Source organism: Protopterus annectens, chromosome 3.part1 (assembly GCF_019279795.1).
Source record: "Protopterus annectens isolate FY-2018-M chromosome 3.part1, PAN1.0, whole genome shotgun sequence".
Lineage (NCBI taxonomy): Eukaryota > Metazoa > Chordata > Ceratodontiformes > Protopteridae > Protopterus > Protopterus annectens.
Genome location: NC_056732.1, coordinates 766,133,850 through 766,158,290, shown reverse-complemented (window position 1 = coordinate 766,158,290; position 24,441 = coordinate 766,133,850). Strand labels below are relative to the sequence as shown.

Here is a 24,441-nt window from a genome sequence, read left to right as displayed (position 1 = left end):
TCATGGGTACAGAGTTTTTACCAAAGGGGATGACACTGCACTTTTTGGCATTGAGCTTGAGGTCATGGCTCTGACACCAGGCATCTGTCTCAGCGAGGCCCTTCTGTAGGATGTCTACATCATTTGGGGAGTTGACTGTGGCTTCTAGTTTGCAGTCATCTGTGAACTTCATTAGCCAGAGGCCTTCTGTGTTAGCCTGTACTTCAGAGAAGTAGATACCAAACAGGAGAGGTCCCAGGACAGAACAATGTGGTACTTCACTTGTCATTGCTTTGAGGTCTGATTTGGAGTCTGCAACTTTTACAGTGTGGGTTCTGTCAGTGAGCCAGTTGGCAACCCATCTTGTGACGTAGGGATTTATACCTAGTTTAGTGACTTTAGCTATAATTCCAGAATGGGGGATGGTGTTGAAAGTCTTGGAAAGGTCAAGATAGGCTGTGTGGAACCACCTTACCCTCATTTACAGCTTTGGTGACTGCCTCAAAGAAGTCGATCAGGTTCAGGAGGCATGATCTGCCTTTCACATACCCAAACTGGGTGGGATCCATAGTTTGGAGGTTACCAGTGTCTTTGTTTATGAGTTCCAAGATGATACGTTCCATGGCCTTGCAGACCAGGCTCGTCAGGCTAATAGGTCAATAGTTCCCGGGATCAGTGGTGGCTCTCCCTTTGTGGAGTGGGATAACTGTTGCTGTGCGCCATTCAGTTGGCACAAAGCCTGATGTGAGGCTATTATTGAAAATGGTGCTTAAGTCTGGAGCCAGTTCGTTCTAAAGTTCGTGTAAAACGCAGCCAGGGATGTTGTCTGGTCCCAAGGATGCTGTGTTTTTGGCTTTAGAGATTGCAGCTTTTACCTGTGTAGTTCTGATTACAGTGACTCTGCATTCTTCCTGTATTGATATGGGCCCTTTAGGGGGTGGAATAAAGTTAGCACTGAACCTATCTGCCAGGATGTTGGCAATATCAGTTGGTTCTGTAATTTTCGTGCCGTTGTGCTGTAACTCGGAGCAGATCTGGGTGTTGCTATCGAGATTCTTGACATAGCTATAGAATGCTTTGTGGTTGTCCTTAGAATTAGTGGCGATTTTGTTTTCGTAGCTAGTTTTGGTGGATCTTATAAGGGATCTCAGCTTCTTACTGAGGCTGACCAGGGAGCTCCTCCACTCAAGAGATTTTTACTCTCTTTTGCAACAGTTTCTTCCTTCTGTTGTACAGTCTGTTTATGGCAGGGGATCACCAGATTTACTTCCTTTTTTTGGAGGATAGCGTCTTGGTTCTGTTTGGAATAGCACTATTTATGCACTCGTGTAAGTGCTTATAGAGTGCATTTGCGTAGGATTCAGCAGTTGTAACTGTATTTTCCATCTGCATGGGTGTCATGAAGTTCACCACTTCTGTCTTAAGAAGTATGAAGTTGGCTTTGGAGAAATTTTTTACCGTGGTTTCCTTAATGGGGGGTGGAGGCAGATGTGGATATCAAGGGTGATTAGCTTATGGTCGGATCGGACCAACGAGGAGTTGACTTCAGGTGTGGAACACCAGTCACTCATTTTCATAGGTTCATAGGTTGGTACTAGGCTATCAGCCCTAGGGCCTATACAAGCCTAGCCATAACAATTCCCTGGCTATTTCTTCCCACACTATTTACTTCCCTGGACCCCTGTCTAGCAATAGTGACTGATGTGATCCCCGGGGTGAATTTCCTTTCTCCCATCCAATCATCAAGGTTCCTTTTGAAGAGGACCAAAGAGGCACTCTGCTTGACATGTATGGGCAATCTATTCCAGAGTCTGGGGAGTCTCTGGGTCAGGAACCTATCCCTCCAGCATGTTTTGTTTATTGTGATGACAAGGTTTATATCCCTGGAGAGTGTGGCTCTGAGGGATTGGGATTTCTTTAAGTGTAGCATGTCTAACAGCTCTGGGTTTGACATGGCCTTGTATGTTAAGCAAAGATCGCCTCTGAGTAGGCGATATGCGACAGAGTATAGCTGGAATTTTTTAAGGTGGTCAGCGTAGGGCATCTGCTTTAGGCCTTTGATTCTTTTAGTGAGGTATTTCTGTGGCCTTTCCAGTTGTTGCAGATGTCTTGAGAGGTACCAAGCAACGGGCATTGTATTCTATAATGGGTCTAATGAGGGATGAGTACAGTGGGACAATGACCTCCTTTTTTCTGGATGAAAAGCCCTTAGTGATGAGGTGTGCTACATAGAAGGATTTCCTGACTGTTGTGGTGATGTGGTTATCGAAGGTGAGACCACTGTCCACCTGTGTCCCTAAGTCTCTTATCAAACTTTCGGTGTTTAGTGTACTGCCACCTATATGGTAATTCACGGATACATGTTTTTTCCCAAAGGGGATAACTATACATTTCTTGGCATTGAGCTTGAGCCCATGGCCCTGGCACCAAGCATCTGTTTTTGTAAGGCCCTTTTGTAGAGTATCCACATCATTTGGGGATTCAGTATTGGCTCCCAGTTTGCAGTCATCTGCAAACTTTGTTATCCAGAGTCCCTTAGTGTTGGCCTGTACTTCAGAGAAGTAGATGCCAAACAAGAGCGGTCCCGGGACTGAACCCTGAGGTACTCCACTTGTCATTTGTCTGGAGCTGGATTTGGAGTCGGCTACTTTTACAGTGTGGGTTCTATCAGTAAGCCAGTTAGCAACCCATTGGGTGACGTAGGGATTAATGCCCAGCTTAGTAAGTTTATCTATGATTCCAGAGTGGGGGATGGTGTCAAAGGCCTTGGCAAGGTCTAGATAGGCTGTGTGGACCACCTTATCCTTGTCCATGGCTCTGGAGACTGATTCAAAGACGTCAGTCAAGTTCAGGAGACAAGATCGGCCCTTCACGAACCCAAACTGGGTGGGGTCCAGTGTTTGAAGGTTGCCAATGTCTTTGTTTATAAGTTCCATGATAATACGCTCCATGGCCTTGCAGATAAGGCTTGTCAGACTGATGGGACGGTAGTTTCCGGGATCCAAGGTGGATCCCCCCTTGTGGAGTGGGATAACTGTAGCTGTACGCCATTCAGTGGGCACGAAACCTGAGGTGAGGCTATGATTAAACATGACACTTAGGTGAGGTGCCAGTTCATATTGTAGTTCATGTAGTACACAGCCCGGGATGTCATCTGGTCCCATGGATGCTGTATTCTTGGCTTTGTAGAGTGAGTTTTTTACCTGTGTGGCCGTTATTACCAGAATTTGGCAATCTTCTGGTATTGAGACGGGCCATTTAGGGGGTGAGAGGGGGGTGAAGTTGGCACTGAATCGATCTGCCAGGATATTGGCAATATCCTTGGGATCAGTATATTTAATGCCATTCTGTTTTAGCTCAGAGTAGATCTGAGCATTGCCATTTAGATTCTTGACATAGTTATAGAATGCCTTGTTGTTGTCTTTGGAATCTTTGGCAATTTTATTTTCGTAACTAGCTTTGGAGGATTTTATGAGGGATCTCAGTTTCTTACTGAGGCTGGTAAGGAAGTTTTTTGCATCCTGGGATTTTCCTCTTTTCTGCAACAGTTTCTTCCTTTTGTTGTAAAGTTTGTTTATGGCAGGAGACCACCAGATTGGCTTCTTTTTTTTGGATGAGAGCATCTTGGTTCTATTTGGGATGGCACACTTTATGCATGAGTGGATGTGCTCGTACAGTGCCTTAGTATAGGATTCAGCAGTTGAACTTTCAGCTCCCATCTGCATGGGTGTCATGAAGTTTGTCACTTCTGACTTGAGTAGCATGAAGTTGGCTTTGGAGAAGTTTTTTATGGAGGTTTCCTTACTGGGAGGTGGGGGTGGGATGTGGATGTTAAGGGTGATTAGCTTATGGTCAGACGTGATAACGAGGGGGTGACCATAGGTGTGGAGCATCGATTTCCCATGTTGGCAATGACCAGGTCTAGGATATTGGAGCCCCTGGTGGGACTATGGATTAGTTGATTGAGGGCGTTGGAATTTATGAATTCCAAGAACCGTTGGGCAAAGGTGTTGGTACATGAGTAGCTTTCCCAGTTAATGGCAGCGTAGTTAAAATCACCCAGTATTGGGTGTTTGGTTCTATCTTAATATTTTCCAGTATGTTTAGAAAGGTGTAGTGAGAATCTTGGGGTATGGTGGGGGATCTGTAGCAAGCTACAATTAGGATTGCAGTCTTAGCTAGTGTTAGTTGCACCTGGAGAATTTCAGACGCATTGTGTTGGGCAACTAGCCTGGTGGTGTGAATATCCTTGGTGAATATTGACACTCCTCCACCTTTAGTGTTTCGGTTCTGCTTTGGTGGCCAAAAAGTGTGGTAAGAGTTGTAGCCTGGTATTGCAGGGGTGCTCTCTGGAGCCTTGAACCAGGTCTCAGTTACTGCATAGATATCGATGTTCTCCATTTTTAGGAGTGCCTCGAGAGAGTGCATTTTGAGGTTTAGACTTCTAGCATTGAGTAGTATTACCTTCAGATTTTGCATACTTGTACCTGTTACAGTGGTGGTTTTGTTCTTTGAGCTTTGCCTAAAAAAAGGCACTATAGGGGTGGCAAGAGCCTTAGCCAGTAACCTGAATCCCAGAGGCGACAGGTGCAGACCATCTCTGGCAAAGCATCGTGGTCTGTCAATCATGTCGTCCCAGGCAGACAGATACTGGATCCCCTTTGAATGACACCAGAAGCTTAGCCAATTGTTGAAGTCAATCATTTTGTCCTTATATTGTGGTATCATTCTGGGCGAAGGCAGGATGCTACTCAGGGCTAGGGTCATACCTGCCTGGGCCACATGATCTGAGAGCTCTTCCATGTCTCTTTTCATGTAGTCCAGGGAGGTACGTCTCAAGTCATGTTGGTAATGACTAGGTCTAGGATATTGTTGCCCCTGGTGGGGGTGTGAATACGTTGATCCAGGGCACTGGAGTTTATGAATTCCAGAAAGTGTTGAGGTAAGGAGGTGGTACACGAGTAGATGTTCATCGTGCATACAGCTGCAGTAATCACAGATGGGTTCTCTGCCGTCAAGCGGGTCCTCGGTCGGCCGAATTCCAAAGTCTAGGTCCGGCGTCGGTTGTTGTCGCTTTCTCTCCTGACGTCAGTGAGGCAGGGGTATACAAGACACAGCCGACGCCATTTTCTTCAGTCTTTTTTGCCGCGCGGAGCCCGAAGCAGAAGCAGTTTGCAAGTGCCGGTCGGCCAGCTCCTGAATTTACGAAAAATTGGAAACCGAAGTCTTCATTAAAGCTAAGTACCCCGTTGGGGAAACTTTTCTTGCCTCAGACCGATGTCAGAAAAAGTTAACAATTGTATTTCTTGTGGGAAGCAAATACCGCATAAGGATTTCCATTCCCTCTGCATACCTTGTTTAGGCCCAGACCACGACGTCTCGGGCTGTCGCTTTTGTGCTACTTTCAATAAACGCGCTATTAAGCGTCGGGCGGAGTTCGCCCAACACTTTTTTGGTAAAGCCTTTGATTATAAAATGTTGTCGGAGACTCCGTCTACCGCTTTGTCCAAAAAACATAAGGACAAGGACCGACACGCGAGGTCCGCGGTCCCCACCGACACCACGCCAAAACCGGCTACACGTGGTCCGGTTCTCAGCGAGATGCCTATGCAGTCCCTGACTACCGACGACACTTCTTTGGCGGTGTCTTCTATAACCGAGACCGCAGGTACCTCGGCCCAGACCCAGACTACAACCACCGAAGCCACTGTGAGCGTTGAGCCTCCTAATGTGGACAGGTCCACTTCCACCCATGGTGTCTTTAGACCCTCATCTTCCTTTTCCATTAAGGCCTTTACCAAGTCCAAATCAGCCAGGCATCCCAAGAGGCCTGTTGCATAGGGCCCATCTCCAGGCCCCATGCCTAAAAAGCAGATGCTTAAAATGGCTGAGGATTTAATTACCCTTATCAGGGGTTCCCAACCCCCTGCAGACAAGAGACCCAGAGTGGAGGACGATTCTCCCTCTTCTGATCAGGGCTCCATTTTTTCAGAACATTCTGATGTAGAGGAACACTCTTACTCCCCTTTTGAAGATTCTGATGCAGAGCAGTCCATTCCTTCTGTATCTCCTCCTGAGGATTTTTCTTTTGGGGAAACCTTGCACACCTTGAGGGAACACTTCCATTGGGAAGGCCAAGACTTTTCTGATTCCAAGAAAAGACTTAGGGAATTTCTTTTGTTACCTCAACACGGACCTCTGGCGATACCTCCTGTTTTGGACATACTTGATGATGTTTATTCGGAGGCTTGCCTTAATCCGGATTCCCTGCCTCCTGCCCCAGTCAAGCCTGATAGGTACTACAGAGTTCCTAACTCTCACCAATTTCTTTACAAAAGCCATAATGCTGACCCTGAAACCATTTCTCAAGGCCCCAAGGGAATGAAGGCCTCCACTGCTAAGAATCCACTACCTTCCGAAAGAGAGTCAAGATCCTTAGAAAGGTGGGGAAAAAAGGTATATACCTCGGCCACCCTGGCCATGCGGGCCTTAAATTGTCAGTTTCATATGCTTAAATATCAGCAATTTCTGTTATCACAATTAAGAAATAAAATGTCTCAACCTGAACAACCAGACTTGAAGGAGTTGCAGGATATGATGCATAGTGCAGAACAAGTGGGTAAACACACCTTACAATGTGGCTATGATGCCCTAGAGGCCTCAAGTAGAGCTGCTGTTACAGGATCAGTCATTCGTAGGCATGCCTGGCTTAGGGAACAAATCTTGCCTGATCATGTGAAAGCTAAATTATTAGATGCTCCTTTACAAAAGGATGTGTTATTTGGTACTAATGCTGAGGAGATACTACGGAAAATGGAAGAAAAAGCCAAATCTATGCAAACTGTCAAAGCCTTTGTACAGGTTCAACCACCACGTTTTAGCAGAAATTGGCCTTCTAAAAACTGGTCCTTTCCAGCCACTGACGAGCCCCAAAGAGGTAGATACAGGCGCACAAGGGGCAGAGGACAATCACAAGGATCATACAGAGGCAGACAATGGCAAACTCCAGCACCAAGAGGTGGCAAAGACAGTGCACAACAATACAGGAAACAAACCCAATGACTCCCTCCTTTCCATGCCAAGCAAGTCTCAGCTGGCAGCACCCTTGGGAGGAAAACTGGCATTATTTACAAGAAATTGGCATATTGTCACAACAGACAAATGGATCCTGGACGTTATAAACAGAGGCTACAGATTTCATTTTCACACTCTCCCAAAAATGAGAGGCATGCCAAACCTGCCACACAATCAAAGGGCAGAGGCACAACTACAAATTTCAAAGCTCATAGATATGAAAGCTATTCAAGAGGTACCTATTCACGAGCAAGGTCAAGGTTTTTACTCCAGGCTATTCCTGGTACCAAGGAAAGGATCCGACTGGAGACCCATTTTGGACTTATCCATCCTAAACACATTCTTACTCGTACCAAAATTCAAGATGCTCACATTACAGCAGCTTCTTCCCATGCTGGGCAAGGAGTTTTGGCTGGTAACATTGGACCTCAAGGAGGCATACCTGCATGTCCCAATCAGACAAAGCTACAGAAGATACCTCAGATTTCTTGCAGGTTCAATACACTATCAATTCTCTGCATTGCCCTTTGGCTTATCTACTGCGCCCAGAGTATTCACGAAATGCCTGGCATCAGTAATTGCCTACTGCAGACTTCAAGGGATACAAATTTACCCTTATTTGGACGACTGCCTGATCCAAGCGGACAGCAAGCACATACTTCTGGAACATCTGGCTTATGTAACATGGTTACTGCAGTCTCTGGGATACACAATCAACAAAGAGAAATCCAGGCTAACACCATCTCAGAAAATAACTTTCCTGGGTGCCAACTTGGACACAAACACCCAGATGGCCTATCTTACGCCAGAAAAACAGGGACAACTAACTCAATACTTCAAAATACTAGCAAACTATACCAGGCTTACTACAAGGAAAATCCTGCAGGCTCTGGGATTCATGGCATCTTGCATTCTTTTAATCCCATGTGCAAAGTTGCATATGAGGAAACTTCAGTGGTACTTAAAAAACCTTTGGTCTCAGCACAGCCACAGTTTGGAAACAATAATACCAATAATTCCATGTTTGCAAAAGGAATTTCTATGGTGGGCCCAAGCATGTCAAACAAACACAGGTCTCCCATTCTGCAAGCCTCAAGCAAATCAAGTCATCACAACAGACGCCTCAGATTACGCCTGGGGGGCGCACATGACAGACAGGTGCATTCAGGGCAAATGGTCCCAAAAGGAAAAGCACCTTCACATCAATCAAAAAGAAATGCTAGCAGTGATAAATGCAATTACAGCTTTCAAGGACTTCCTGCATCCAGGACAATTACTGATAAGAACAGACAACACCACAGTAATGTGGTACATAAACAAACAAGGAGGAACACATTCATATCACCTGTGCAGACTAGCCATGACACTTTGGAACTTGGCTCTGGAATGGCAAATCCAACTTCAAGCACAGTACTTGCCAGGTTTGGAAAACTCGCTGGCAGACAATCTAAGCAGAAATATGACAGATCCACATGAATGGAAGTTGCATCCTCAAGTGTTTACAAAGATAATCCAAGTGTGGGGGAGGCCAGACATAGATCTCTTCGCCTCCCACAGGAATCATCAGTTGGAAAAGTTTTGTTCAAGGACCTTTCATCCAAAGCCTGGAGAGTGGACGCCCTTTCATTCAGTTGGACAGCATGGACAGTGTACGCTTTCCCACCTCTACCTCTTCTGCCCAAGGTGCTCTTGAAAGCAAGAGCAGACAGACCGAAGATGATACTGATTGCTCCAGACTGGCCAAGACAACACTGGTACCCACTCCTGAGGAGCCTAACACATACTCCTCCCTGGTCCCTACCTCTAATGCCTCTTCTGCTGACTCAGCACAGCTACAAAACTCTTCACAGTCAGCTGAAAACACTCAATCTCTCTGCATGGAAAATTCCTTAACACCACAACAGACTCTACTCCCCAAAGAGGTGCAGGATGTCATTTTGGAGGCCAGAAGGCCATCTACTAGAAAGGCTTACTCCAAAATGGAAACGGTTTTGCTCTTGGAATGAGAAAACAGGCCAGGACCCTAGAAAACTGAATTTGCCTCACGTATTACTGTATCTAGCTGAGCTGCTGAACAGTGGACTTTCATTTTCCTCCATAAAATCCATGCCTCAGCCATTTCTGCAGAATTCAACACAGATCCACCCTTATTTTCTCACCCACTCTTAAGACAGTTCCTCAGAGGGGCTAAGAATATAAGACCACCAAGGAAACAACCAATTCCAGCCTGGGATCTTAATTACATTCTAGAAAAATTAACAATGCCTCCCTTTGAACCAGCTGCCTCAACAGATTTGCAATATTTGTCCTGGAAAACAGCTTTCCTTCTGGCCATTACCTCAGCTCGTAGGGTTTCGGAACTACAAGCCCTCATGGCTGTGCAGCCCTTTCTCATCTTCCATCAGGACAGGGTTTCCCTTCGAACCAATCCATCATTTATGCCTAAAGTGGTATCCAGGGTAGCTTTAAATCAAGCCATACACTTGTCTACCTTTTACCCCAATCCTCAAAACAAAGGGGAAAGGCTGCTACACTCCTTAGACATCCATAGACAGCTACGTTATTATTTGGACAGAACAAAGCCTTTCTGGAAATCAGAACAACTTTTTGTGTCCTATGCTGTAGGAGCTCAAGGGAAGCCAGTTACCAAACAAACAATTTCAAAATGGATAGGCCACTGCATACGGTTTTGTTACTCCTATCATGGAAAATCTGTCCCTACAGGCATAAGATCCCACTCCACCAGGGCCACAGCTACTTCTACAGCCTTCCTCAGAGGAGTTCCTACCAAAGATATTTTGGAGGCAGCCACTTGGAGTTCTGTGCATACCTTCACAAAACATTACCACCTGCCTTTATATTCCAAAACTAGAGCAGGCTTTGCCACTGCTGTGTTGCAGGGCATTCTGGCTCATCCCAGTTCCACCTAGTGCCTACCACCCTGTGCGTAGCTTTGGGATTCCACCCATCTGTGATTACTGCAGCTGTATGCACGATGAACATAGTACAGTTTTGTACCTACCATAAATGTAGATGTTCGAGTGCTAATACAGCTGCAGTACATTTTTCCCTCCCTCCTTCCCCTCTTGGTAAAGGCCTAGGGCCTAACCCCTCTTCATACAACCTGATTGGGTTATCCTTCTATGGTATATTTGCTTGCAACTTCTGATTTTTGGTTATATTGCATTTCATGTATATTATTATAATTTATGTATTGCCTTCCTTCTGGGGGCACCTGACATCTGGGGCAAGAAAGACTGAAGAAAATGGCGTCGGCTGTGTCTTATATAGCCCTGCCTCACTGACGTCAGGAGAGAAAGCGACAACAACCGACGCCGGACCTAGACTTTGGAATTCGGCCGACCGAGGACCCGCCTGATGGCAGAGAACCCATCTGTGATTACTGCAGCTGTATTAGCACTCGAACATCTACATTTATGGTAGGTACAAAACTGTACTTTTTCCCAGTTAATGGTGGGGTAGTTGAAGTTGCCCATTATTAGGTTGTTTGATTGAACCCTAATATTTTCCAGTACATCAAGAAAAGAGGAGTGGGAATCCTGGGGCATGGTGGGGAATCTGTAGCAAGCTACAATTTGGAATGCAGTTTTGCCCAGAGTTAGTTGCACTTGGATAACTTTGGATGCATTATGCTGAGCAACTAGCCTGGAGTTGTGGATATCCTTAATGAATATGGACACAACTCTGCCTTTGGTGCTTCGTTACAGGTTACATGGCCGAAAAGTGTGGTATGAGTTATAGCCTGGTAGTGCAGGGGTGCTCTCTGGAGCCTTGAACCAGGTCTCACTCACTGCACAGATATCAATGTTCTCCATTTTAAGGAGTAACTTGAGTGAGTGAATTTTGAGATTTAGACTTATAGCATTGAGTAGCATTACTCTCAGATTTTGCTTGCCTGTTCCTGTTATGGTGGTGAATTTGTCATTTGAACCTTGCCTAAAAAAGGCACTATAGGGGCAGCAAGAGCCTTAGCCAGTATCCGGAATCCCAGGGGTGACAGGTGCAGGCCATCTGTGGCAAAGCATCGTGGTCTGTCGACCATGTCATCCCAAGCAGACAGATACTGGATCCCCTTAGAATGACACCAGAAGCTTAGCCAATTGTTGAAGTCAATCATTTTGTCCTTGTACTGTGGTATCATTCTGGGCGATGGCAGAATGCTGCTCAGGGTTAGGGTCATACCTGCCTGGGCTACAAGATCGGAGAGCTCTTCCATGTCTCTTTTCATGTAGTCCAGGGAGGTACGTCTCAGGTCATTCACACCAACATGGACAATGACAGAGTCATATTTGTACTTGTGGAGTGACCTGAGTGCGTGGGTTATGTGGCGGATTTTGGCATCCGACAGGCAGCTGACAGTAACCGTCTCCTTGTTTAGCCTGGTGAGTGAGTTAGACTACTTTCAAGGGAAAAACTGAAGATGAGACTTGGCGGAGCCGGGAATAATTGAGCCCTAACTAACTGGCGCTGCCCGGACGTGCAAAACCGTGCAAACACGATTTTTACAGCAGGGAAATTAAAGAAATAGAAGTTAGCCCAAAATGGCCTATAAACTACTAATTTCTGGGCTGGAACCACTCCTCCAGGGACTGATGGCTGCTCAAAGCTCCCTCTCTCACAGGTGAACAGAGAAACCTCCTTCTATCCAAGTAAGGTATGGGCAACTCAGAAACTTGTAACACAGCCCTGAACTCAGCACTAGCCTGAAAATTGGACTATACTAACTTAGAAAGGTGGGAAACAAGGAAAACATTTTTTTTAAAAAGATAAGGCAAAAACAGTAAAAAAATACACTTAAAACAGCTTTAAGTGTATTTTTTACTGTTTTAAGTGTATTTTTTTACTGTTTTTGCCTTATCTTTTTAAAAAAAAAATACACTTAAAACAGCTTTAAACGACTACAAACAGTAAAAAAATACATTTAAAACAGCTTTAGATGACTACAAGCAATCAGAAAAGGCTTTTAAACAAATTACCCAATTAACCAGTAAAAAAAATCTCAAAACAGAGCCCTGTTCCTTTATTCTTCAATCAGACATGTTCTAACTGCACACTCCTGCCACTGGGGTGCAGGGGAACCTTCTCCATAAAAGAAGGCCTGGATTAGTGCTCAAGTTATACACACAGCTAGATTCAGCAGGCTTGAATCTAGTTTATGTGACAGCAAACAAGGCACACCAATTTCAGTAAGAAACAGTTCAAATATGCAGGCAATATAAGCCTCTAACCAGAAATTCCCAGCTCAGAAGGGCAGAGTCCAGCCTCTCCTCCCACAAGAGTGCATACCACAAACCTTCTTAATGTAAAATAACTGGTCTGAAGCCCAAGTGCTTAAACCAGAACTAATACACATTTAGAATAACAGACACTGAGCCTTCAATCAGCAGTTCCCAACTTAGTAGGATGTAAGCTCCCTGTCCTGCCACAACAGTGCAGACCACAAACCTTAATTTAAAACTGGTCTGAAGCTCAAGTGCTTAAACCAAAAGGCATAGAGTGATAGTTACACCAAGCAGTAATAAATGCAATTGAGTACTTTTAAGATGACGCAAAAGCAAAATAAAGTAATGAAGTAGGAAGAAACAAATACAATGAAAGCAGATGAATGAAGTGCAATTTTTTTTTTTTTTTTTTTTTTTAATGAGCAAATGAGATGGGCCCAGGAGGAGTATCCAAATGCAAATTTACAGGAGAGGCGGGCAGATGTTCATCGTGCATACAGCTGCAGTCATAACAGATGGGTTTTCCTGCCGTCAGGCGGGTCCTCCGTCGGCCGAATTCCAAAGTCTAGGTCCGGCGTCAGTTGTCCTCGCTTCTTCCCTGACGTCAGTGCGACAGGGGTATAAAAGAACCAGCCAACGCCATTTTCTTCAGTCTTTCTTGCCACGCGGTGCCCGAAGCAGAAGCAGTTCGCAAGTGCCGGTTGGCCAGCTCCTGAGATTACGAATATTTTTCAACCGAAGACTTCTTGAAAGCTAAGTACCCCGTTGGGGAAACTTTTCTTGCCTTAGACCGATGTCAGACAAAGTTAATAATTGCATTTCATGTGGGAAGCAAATACCGCATAAGGATTTCCATTCCCTCTGTATTCCTTGCTTAGGCCCAGACCACGACGTCTCGGCCTGTCGTTTTTGTGCTACATTCAACAGACGCACTATTAAGAGTCGGGCGGAGTTCGCCCAACACTATTTTGGCAAAAAGTTTAATTACAACATGTCGTCGGATACTCCGACTCCAGTTTTGAGTAAACGATGCAAAGATAAGGACCGACATACGAGGTCTGCGACTTCTACCGACACCACGCTAAAGCCGACTACATGTGCTCCGGTTCTCAGCGAGGCGCCTACGCAGCCCCTGACTACCGATGACACTTCATTAGCGGTGTCTTCTGTGCCCGAGGTCGCAGGCTCTTCGGCCCACACCCCGACTTCAGATACCGAAGCCACTCTTGGCGGGGAAACTCAGAGTTCAGACAGGCCTGCCACCTCTCAAGGTGTCTTCAGGCCTTCTTCTTCTTTTTCCTTTAAGGCTTACACTAAATCTAAAGCAGCCATGCATTCTAAAAGACAAGCTCCACAGGGCCCCTCTCAAGGCCCCATGCCTAAAAAGCAGATGCTCAAAATGGCTGAGGATTTGATTACTCTTATCAGGGGTTCTCAACCACCCTCAGACAAAAGGCCCAGAGTGGAGGAAGAATACCCTTCCTCGGACCAGGCCTCCATTACTTCAGAACATTCTGAGGACCAGGAACATTCTTACTCCTCTTTCGAAGATTCTGATGCAGAGGAATCCATTCCCTCTGTCTCCCCCCCTGAGGATTACTCTTTTGGGGAAACCTTGCATACCTTGAGGGAACACTTCCACTGGGAAGGCCAAGAGTACTCAGACTCCAAGAAAAGGCTCAGGGATTTCCTCTTGCTCCCTCAGCACAGGCCTCTGGCTATACCTCCTGTCTTAGACATACTAGATGATGTGTATTCAGAGGCCAGCCTTAACCCAGATTCTTTACCTCCAGCTCCAGTCAAGCCTGACAGGTATTACCGGGTTCTTGATTCACACCAATTCCTATACAAAAGCCATGCGGCTGACCCAGAAACTATTTCACAGGGTCCCAAGGGAATTAAGGCCTCCACTGCCAAAAATCCATTACCTTCAGAGAGAGATTCCAGAGCTTTAGAAAGGTGGGGGGGAAAGGTATACACCTCGGCCACCTTAACCATGAGGGCATTAAACTGTCAGTTCCATATGTTAAAGTATCAACAGTTTTTGTTATCTCGGTTGAAAAGCAAAATGTCACAACCTGAACAACCAGACTTGAAGGAGTTGCAGGATTTGTTGCATAGTGCAGAGCAAGTGGGTAAACATACCTTGCAATGTGGTTTTGATGCTTTAGAGGCCTCTTGTAGAGCTGCTGTTACAGGATCAGTCATACATAGACATGCTTGGCTCAAAGAGCAAACCTTACCAGATCATGTCAAAGCTAAATTACTAGATGCACCTCTTCAAAAAGATGTATTGTTTGGTGTTAAAGCTGAGGAGGTATTAAAGAAAATGGAGGAAAAGGCAAAATCAATGCAAACAGTGAAAGATTTCCTACAGGTACAACCCCACGCTTCAGTAGAAATTGGCCTTCAAAAAAATTGGTCCTTTCCAGCCACGGACAGACCTCAGAGGTAGATACAGGCTCGAGAGGTAGAGGGCAATCTCAAGGATCATTTAGAGGCAGACAATGGCAAACACCTACACCAAGAGGGGGTGAGGATAGTTCACAGCCATTCAGAAAGCAGACCCAATGACTTTCCCCTTTGCATGCCAAGCAAGGCTCAAATGGCAGCACTTTTAGGTGGAAAACTGGCATTATTTTCGGAAAATTGGCATATTGTCACAAAAGACAAATGGATCCTGGACATTATAGACAGAGGCTACAGATTCCACTTTCACACCCTTCCAAAAATGAGAGGCATGCCAAACCTGCCACACAATCAAAGGGCAGAAGCACAAAAACAAATTTCAGATCTCATGGACATGAAAGCTATTCAAGAGGTACCTGTACAAGAACAGGGTCAAGGTTTTTATTCCAGACTATTCCTGGTACCAAGGAAGGGCAAAGATTGGAGACCTATTTTGGACCTATCCATCCTAAACACATATTTACTCGTACCAAAGTTCAAGATGCTCACATTACAGCAGCTTCTTCCCATGCTGGGCAAGGAGTCTTGGCTGGTAACATTGGACCTCAAGGAGGCATGCCTGCATGTCCCAATCAGACAAGATTGCAGAAGATACCTCAGATTTCTTGCAGGTTCATCCCATTATCAATTCTCTGCATTGCCCTTTGGCTTATCTACTGCGCCCAGAGTGTTCACAAAATGCCTGGCATCAGTAATTGCCTTCTGCAGACTTCAAGGGGTACAAATATACCCATATTTGGATGACTGCCTGATCCAAGCGGACAGCAAACACACTCTTCTGAAACACCTGGCGTTTGTAATAATGTTGTTGAAATCTCTGGGATACACAGTCAACAAAAAGAAGTCAAGACTAATACCCTCTCAAACAATAATTTTCCTGGGTGCCAGCTTGTATACAAACACCCAGATGGCCTACTTCACGCCAGAGAAACAAGGCAATTAACTCAATACTTCAGAAAACTGGCAACCTTCACCAGGCTGACTGCAAGGAAAATCCTGCAGGCTCTGGGATTCATGGCATCTTGCATCCTGCTAATCCCATGTGCAAAGCTGCATATGAGGAAACTTCAATGGTACCTAAAAAACTTATGGTCTCAACACAGCCACAGTTTGGAAACAATCATACCACTGATTCCATGTCTTCAAAAGGAATTTCTGTGGTGGGCTCAAGCATGCCAAAGAAACATAGGTCTCCCATTCTGCAAGCCTCAAGCAAATCAAGTCATCACAACAGATGCCTCGGACTACGCCTGGGGGGCGCACATGACAGATCGGTGCATTCAGGGCAAATGGTCACAAATAGAAAAGCACCTACACATCAATCAAAAGGAAATGCTAGCAGTAATAAATGCTATTATGGCTTTCAAAGACCTACTGCATCCAGGCCAGCTATTGATAAGGACAGACAACACCACAGTGATGTGGTACATAAACAAACAGGGAGGAACCCATTCATACCCCTATGCAGGCTAGCCATGTCTCTTTGGAACATGGCTCTGGAATTACAAATCCAACTTCAAGCACAGTTCCTGCCAGGCAAGGAAAACACGCTGGCAGACAACCTGAGCAGAAATATGACAGATCCACACGAATGGAAGTTGCATCCTCAAGTTTTTACAATGATAATTCAAGCATGGGGAAGGCCAGACATAGATCTCTTTGCCACCCACAGAAATTACCAACTGACAAAATTCTGCTCAAGGACCTTTCATCCACAGGCCTGGAAAGTGGACGCACTCTCTTTCAGTTGGACAACAATGACGGTTTATGCCTTTCCACCTCTTCCACTGCTGCCCAAAGTTCTATTAAAAGCCAGAGCAGACAGACCAAAGATGATTCTCATTGCTCCAGACTGGCCAAAACAACACTGGTACCCACTCCTGAGGAGCCTGACGCATTCCCCACCATGGAGCCTGCCTCTAATGCCTCTTCTACTGACTCAGCACAACTTCAAAACTCTTCACAGTCAGCTGAAAACACTCAATCTAGCCGCATGGAGGATTCCTTAAATTCACAGCAGACCCTACTCTCCAAGGAGGTGCAGGATGTCATTTTGGAGGCCAGAAGGCCTTCTACTAGAAAAGCCTACTCCGCAAAATGGAAACAGTTTTGTGCCTGGAATCAGAAAAAGGGTCAGAATCCTGGAATACTGAATTTACCTCAAATATTACAGTACCTAGCCGAGCTGCTAAGCAGTGGACTTTCATTCTCCTCCATCAAAATCCATGCCTCAGCCATTTCTGCAGAGTACAACACTGATCCTCCTTTATTCTCTCACCCTCTCTTAAGACAGTTCCTCAGAGGGGCTAAGAATATAAAACCCCCAAGGAAGCAACCAGTACCTGCTTGGGACCTCAATTTCATTCTAGAAAAACTAACCCTGCCTCCTTTAGAGCCAGCTGCTTCAACAGATCTGCAATATTTGTCATGGAAAACAGCCTTCCTTCTAGCTATCACCTCAGCACGCAGGGTTTCGGAACTACAAGCCCTCATGGCTGTGCAGCCTTTCATCATTTTCCATCAGGACAGTTTCCTTACGAACCAATCCTTCATTTATGCCAAAGGTAGTATCCAGGGTAGCCTTGAATCAGGCTATCCACTTACCTACCTTTTACCCTAATCCACAAAACAAAGGGGAGAGACTACTACATTCCTTGGACATTCACAGACAGCTCCATTATTATTTGGACAGAACAAAGCCTTTCAGAAAATCAGAGCAACTCTTTGTGTCCTATGCTACAGGTGCTCAAGGGAAGCCTATTTCCAAACAGACAATCTCAAAATGGATAGCCCACTGCATACGCTTTTGTTACTCTTTTCATGGTAAAACTGTACCTACAGGCATCAGATCTCACTCCACAAGGGCCACAGCTACCTCTGCAGCTTTCCTCAGGGGGGTTCCTACCAAAGATATTTTGGAAGCAGCCACTTGGAGTTCTGTACATACTTTCTCCAAGCACTATCACCTACCATTATACTCCAAAACTAGAGCAGGCTTTGCCACTGCAGTCTTGCAGGGCATCCTGGCTCCTCCTAGTTCCACTTAGTGCCTACCACCCCTTTATTAGCTTTGGGATTCTACCCATCTGTTATGACTGCAGCTGTATGTACGATGAACATAGTACAGTTTTGTACCTACCATAAATGTAGATGTTCGAGTGCTAATACAGCTGCAGTCCAGGTTTCCCTCCCTCCTTCCCCTCTTGGGACAGGCCTAATGGCTAACACCTCCTCATACAACCTCATTGGGGTATTCTGTTATGGTGTATTTGCTTGCAACTACTGTTTTTTGATTATATTGCATTTGCATTATTACATAAATTTATGTTTTGCCTTCCTTCTGGGGGCACCTGACATCTGGGGCAAGAAAAACTGAAGAAAATGGCGTTGGCTGGTTCTTTTATACCCCTGTCACACTGACGTCAGGGAAGAAGCGACGACAACCGACGCCGGACCTAGACTTTGGAATTCGGCCGACCGAGGACCCGCCTGACGGCAGGAAAACCCATCTGTTATGACTGCAGCTATATTAGCACTCGAACATCTACATTTATGGTAGGTACAAAACTGTACTTTTCAAAGCCACCAAAACAAAAGCAGGAAGTGTGGGTGGGGAACTAACTGAAAAAACAGAGCCACAACTTCCAGCTAGATAGTATTCAATGCAACACAAATAAATCAATTTAAATGCTGTATTACTTGAAAAAAGTGCAGATAAAGATTTACTTAAGTAGGTCTAAGTTTAACCATGGAATGGCCATTCATAGTACACATATCATTGGAGCTCCATTTCAGTGAGCAGCAATATGATTGTAAAAAGTAATATCAGACAATTATAGCTGGCTAACACAATCAAAACAAATGTAGTACATAGTTATCGCTATGATAGGGACAATGAAATCTACCCTTTCCCCACTGTAGCGCAGTATCGTAGTTGGTATATATAGATATAAAAAATTAGCAGGGGGCCCCCCACATCAGGAGGAGTCGATGGACACCCGACACTCCTTATGTGGGGGCTGCACATCCACACCCCCTGCTAATTATATGTATTAATTCTCAGATCGCACTACAGTGGGGGAAGGGTAGATTTCCTAAACTGCATTACAGTAGAGAAAGGGCAGATTTCCTTGTCCCTACCATAGCAATAAGTATGTACTGCATTTGTTTTGTTTTTGGTGGCCAACTATGATCGTTTGATGTCATTTTTTATGGTGATACTATGGCCGTTCATTGAAATGCACTTCCTGTGTTTTGTGTATGATGAATGGCTGTTCGAGGAATGTGCCTTTTGATGGCTAAACATAGACCCATGTTTAAAAACATATTGACTATGCTGATCAAAGCATATGTGGTGTCATCATCTATCTTTCTGTCTGTCTGTCCTTTGTTGACCAGGTTTATACCATTAGAGCTGAAGTAGTTAACTTCATTTGATCATCAACCTGTGGGTCTTCGTCTCCACATCGGATCCGACACAGCAGATTTAGCAGCTTCTGATCCGAGCTCCAAGCTCCTCCCCTTACTCACAATATGCCTGTATCTCCTCCCTTCCCTCAGATCTCGTTTGCCATGGCTTTGCCAAGCAGCGTGATCCTGAGCTCCAGGTGTTGGTAGGCAAGGTTTTGGCTATTTTTCTGGTGGAGGGTTAGTTTTTGTGAGTGTAGGTAGGTTAGTTTGTCCTTTGCCTTTCCTCCCCTTTGTGTCGTGTTGCGTTTTCTTAAAAAAAAAAAAAAAAAGTTTGTTGTTGTTGTTTCTGGTAGTGTAGTGTCGGCCTATTCCCCTTCCCTTCCTTATGAGCCAGTGTGTGTGTGTGTGAGTATTGGGGGTGGGTAGCTTAAAATCCTTTCTGCTACAATTGTACCTGTTTTTGTGGCAACATGGCAGATAGTCCAAGTTAGTGTTTAGAAAGTGCACAAAGTGTGGCCATAAGTTGTGCCCTGCAGATGGCCACACTCTGTGCATTGTGTGTTAGGGGGCAGCCCATTTGTTAGTGGACTGCCCTATTTGTGCGGGGTTCAACCCCAGGGCCCTTAAGGACCGTAGGGCAAAATTGATTCTGAAGGGGCTTCTCCCTATTACGGAGGCGGCTGCTTCTTCTGTGGTGGTCACTCCCGTGACCCCACCTTCTACATCTGCCATTGTTTCTTCCTCCCCCTCCCAGGCCGGGACTCAACCTCATGGACTGAGGCCTTCGGACAGGGAGTCAAGAAAAGAGAGGAAAGAGCTAGAAGGAGACAAAGGGAGGAAGAAGTCCCCAGACAGATCGGATCTGGCAGGTCCTCCTCCTAAGCAGTTATCTGTTTCCAGGCCAGCTTCTCCTCGGCTGTGATTGCCAGGATTTTTGCCAGAGGATCTTAGACCTCCTTCCAGGGCCACCATACACTGGCCCTCCTGGCCAGCGTCGGTGGCCTCTTTGTGATCCATGAGGAGCTTATTCGAAGCAGACATGGACAAGAAGATGTGAAGGTTTATTCACACTCAGATTCAAATAGGGGTCCTGCCAGCCCCTTCTCTCTCTGGAGGGGGAAGCTCGCTTCCTTTTTTGCCCCGATTTCTCCTTCTCCGGTCCGACCATTGGTATCGGAGTTCTTAGATCCGAGAGGTCTTGGAAGTCAGGTGGTTGGTGCAGATGGTACCGGTTACCTTGACACCGGCCATTTCCTTGACTGCCTCGGATCCAACCAGGTTGGACCTGAGCGACTCTCGGATCCAAAGCCTGGGTGTCATTTCAGAGGGGTTGGGTCTTTCTTCTCTGGCTCCAACTCTGTCGTGTCAAGGCCTACCCCCGGTATCTCGGCATCTCGGCTCCTTCAGGTTCGTCTCTGATCCCCACGTCGGACCTGGGGAGAGCAGCTTCCCTTTCAGTGTCCCGAGAGGCTCGCTCCCCTTCAGCATTTGATGTGGTGGAAAGGGTTCTATCCACTGGATCTAGGCCCCTGACCATCCCTTCGGAGTCCGCCCGACTCCCTCTCTTCTGGGTAAGTCTTCCACCATCTTGCCCATACAGGGACAGCCTGTGCTCGAGGTGCCCCAGACTTTTCCCCCTGAGGAACATCAGGTAGTTTGTGAGTCCTCTCTGGATAGTCCCACCAAAGAGGTTTCTCACAAATAGAAGTGTAAAAGGAGGCACCTGCACTCCCCGAGTCTGTCACAGAGAATACCGATTTGGAAAAGGGGAAGGTTCCCCCAGATCACCTCCACTCCCGAGGATGTCTCCTTTGGAGACATCATGGAAATCCTGCACCAGCGGTGGGGGTTGGTCCCCCCCCCCAGCCTTCCTTGGACGAGTTTGTATTTCTGGTGGCCTTCGACACTAGCCCATCTACCTCTTGGGTGTCCCCTCCCACCAGTCCCTTGGTGAACCTTATTACCACCAAGACATGGAAGAAGCCAGACACTGTGCAGCCAATTCCCAAACATCCTGATAAGATCTTGAGCCCTCCAGTTGAAAGGCCAAGTTGGAACAGTGGGGTCCCCAGTGGATGCCATGGTAGTAGCGGCTGCCACTAAGAAGGAATTAGCCCAGAAAAGATGTTCTTCGTGTTTCACTGTTGCAGTCATCACATTTGGGTTATCTGCCTGCAGGTAGCCCTCAGCTGGCCTGAATACCAGAGTCTTCGGATGCCGTCTCTTCTTCCATGACGTCAGGTCGTCAGGGGTATAAAACATGCAGCCGACATCATTATATCAGTCTTTCTTGCCGTGCGGTGCCCAAAGCAGAAGCAGTTCACAAGTGCCGGTCAGCCGACTCCTGAAATTTTTGTTTTCGAGTTTCAGACCCGAAGTCTTCAAATAAGCTAAGTACCCCATTGGGGATCCTTTTTCTTGCTCTAACCGATGTCAGTAAAAGTTAACAATTGTCTTACCTGTGGAAAGCAAATACCTCATAGAGATCTTCATTTTTACTGCATCCCTTGTTTAGGCCCAGACCACGATGTCCATCGTTGTTGGTTTTGTGCATTGTTCAACGCCCGAACTATTCGTTGTTGGGCTATTTTTGCAGCAAATTAGTTTTGTACTCGTTCTGTGTACTCCGAAATGGCTTCGTCAAGCCATCCGACTTCTGATATTCTGAAAAAAATGTAAGGATAAAGAGAGAGACAGACCACATAGGTCCAAAACTGCCGACGACGTTTCCATTAAGGTAGTCGCCAGTCCGCTGGTACTCAATGAGGTGCTTTCGCAGCCCCTGATACCCGCTACTTCTGATTCGCAGGTCTCTACTGAGACCCATTCGGAGTCCGGTATGCCGCAGGATGCTTCTTCGACTATGTAACCTGTGGATGTCTCTACCTTGGATGGGTCCGGAGCTGCTGTGCAGGGACTGGCTTCTGAGGGTGTATTCAGGCCTACAGACATTCATATTAGACCGACGCCATCGTTTTCAGACTCAGGCCCCTATGCCTAAAAAACAAATGCTTAGAGAAGACCTTATTACCTCAATTAGGGGAAGCCAGCCTTCCCCCTTCTAAGAGACCTAGAACTGATTTTCTTTCGATTCTTCTGATCAGGAATCTGATATTTCTGCTCCTTCTGATTACCAGGATTTTCCCTTGTCTACTTATGAGGATTCTGATGCAGAGGATTCTATTCCCTCTGCTTCCCTTCCAGAGGATTTTTCTTTCGGTGAAACCTTGCACACTCTTAGGGGGCATTTCCGCTGGGAAAGCCTGGATTACTCTGAGCCCAAAAAGAGACTTAGTTAATTCTTACTACTACCTCAATACTGGCCTTTAGCTATCCCTCCTGTTCTGGACATTGTAGACGATGCTTTCTTGGAATCTCGCCTTACCCCAGACACTTTACCTCCAGCTCCCAGAAAACCTGACGGGTACTACAAAGTACCTGACTCTCTCAAGTTCCTCTTTAAGAATCCTTCTGCAGATCCAGAGACCATTTCCCAAGGACCAAAAGGCATTAAGGCTACTGCTGCCAAAATTCCAACCCCTTCTGATAGAGATTCTAGAGCCTTAGACAGATGGGGTAAGAAGGTATACACTTCTGCTACTTTGGCCATTAGGGCTTTAAATTGCCAGTTTCATAGGTTAAAGTATCAGCAGCATGTTATGGGGCTACTTAAACAGAAAATGATGTTGATTCCTGACTGCACTGAACACTAAGAATTACAGGATTTAATGCATTCTGCAGAACAAGTTGGTAAAAATACTTTGCAATGTGGTTTTGATGCTTTAGAAGAATCTTGCAGGACTGCTGTCACTGGGTCTGTAATTAGAAGGCATGCTTGGCTTAAGGAACAAAACTTGCCAGATCATGTAAAAGCTAAATTACTGGATGCTCCCTTAAACCAAGACTGCCTTTTTGGCAAAAAAGCAGAAGAAGTCCTCAAAAGGATGGAGGAAAAAGCTAAATCTGTGCAAACTGTTAAAGATTTCCTACAAGTGCAGCCTCCCAGATTCAGTAGGCATTGGCCTTCAAAGAACTGGTCCTTTCCAGTCCCTTCTAGGCCTTCTCAGTCCAAACCCAGGAACAGCAGACCACCTAGGCTACAGTCTCAGGCTACACACAGACCTAAACAGTGGGGGGCTCCCAATTCCAAAGCAGGGAGTAGTAAGCCACCCCCTACGGAAAAATGGCACAGTGACTTAACCTTAACCCTTCCAAGCCCTGCTCAACTACCTGCTTCCTTAGGAGAAAAGTTTGCCCTGCATACAAAAAGCTGGGAACTCATTACCCAGGACAAATGGGTTTTGAACATAGTTTCCCAAGAATACAGATTCCACTTCCACACACCACCAACCCCAAATGGTTGGTCAGACCTACCCCCAAACCAATGGGTGGAGGCCCAACAGCAGGTTCTCTCTCTTCTCAATATCAGGGCTATTCAACCTGTCCCAGCAGAACAAAGGGGACAAGGTTTTTATTCAAGACTTTTTCTGGTACCCAGAAAAGACAACTCCTGGCTTCCCATCCTGGACATCTCTATACTCAGCACCTCTCTGGTAATTCAAAAATTCAAAATGCTAACTCTGCAACAGCTTCTTCCCATGCTAGCCAAGGATGCCTGGCTGGCAAACCTATACTTAAAGAAAGCTTACCTCCACGTCCCAATAAGGGAATCTTGCAGGAAATACCTACACTTCTGGGCAGGCTCCATGCACTATCAGTTCTCTGCATTTCCCTTTGGCTTATCTACTGCACCCAGGGTATTCACAAAGTGTCTAGCTCCAGCCATTGCATTTTGCAGGCAGAGAAATATTCAAATTTACCCATGCTTGGATGATTGTCTTATTCAGGCAGAAAGCCAGGACTTGCTATTACAACACCTGGCATTCGTAAAGAAACTTCTAACCTCTCTGGGGTACACCATCAACGAAAATAAATCTCACCTAGTACCCTGCCAACAGATTGTATTCCTGGGAGCAAGCTTGAACACAGCTTCCCAGATGGCATTCCTCACTCTGGAGAAACAAGTTTATTTGACAACTTAATTCAAACTATTGGCCACAAAACCCCAGCTATCTGCAAGGAAAACGCTGCAAGCCCTGGGGGGGTTCATCGCCTCTTGCATTTTACTAATTCCATATGCAAAACTGCATATGAGAAAACTCCAGTGGTATCTAAAAAGCCTATGGTGAAAACATTCTCAGGACCTGGAAACAATGATTTCTATCATGCCTTGTATGAAGACAGAGTTCATTTGGTGGGCAGAGGC

General features: G+C 45.8%; 1 protein-coding gene across 1 annotated transcript in view; it reads left to right on the top strand.

The window, feature by feature from the left end:
* The window catches only part of CPZ (carboxypeptidase Z), a 1,352,173-nt gene that overhangs the window by 1,129,404 nt on the left and 198,328 nt on the right, over positions 1-24,441 (top strand). The gene's annotated exons all lie outside the window — the stretch shown is intronic.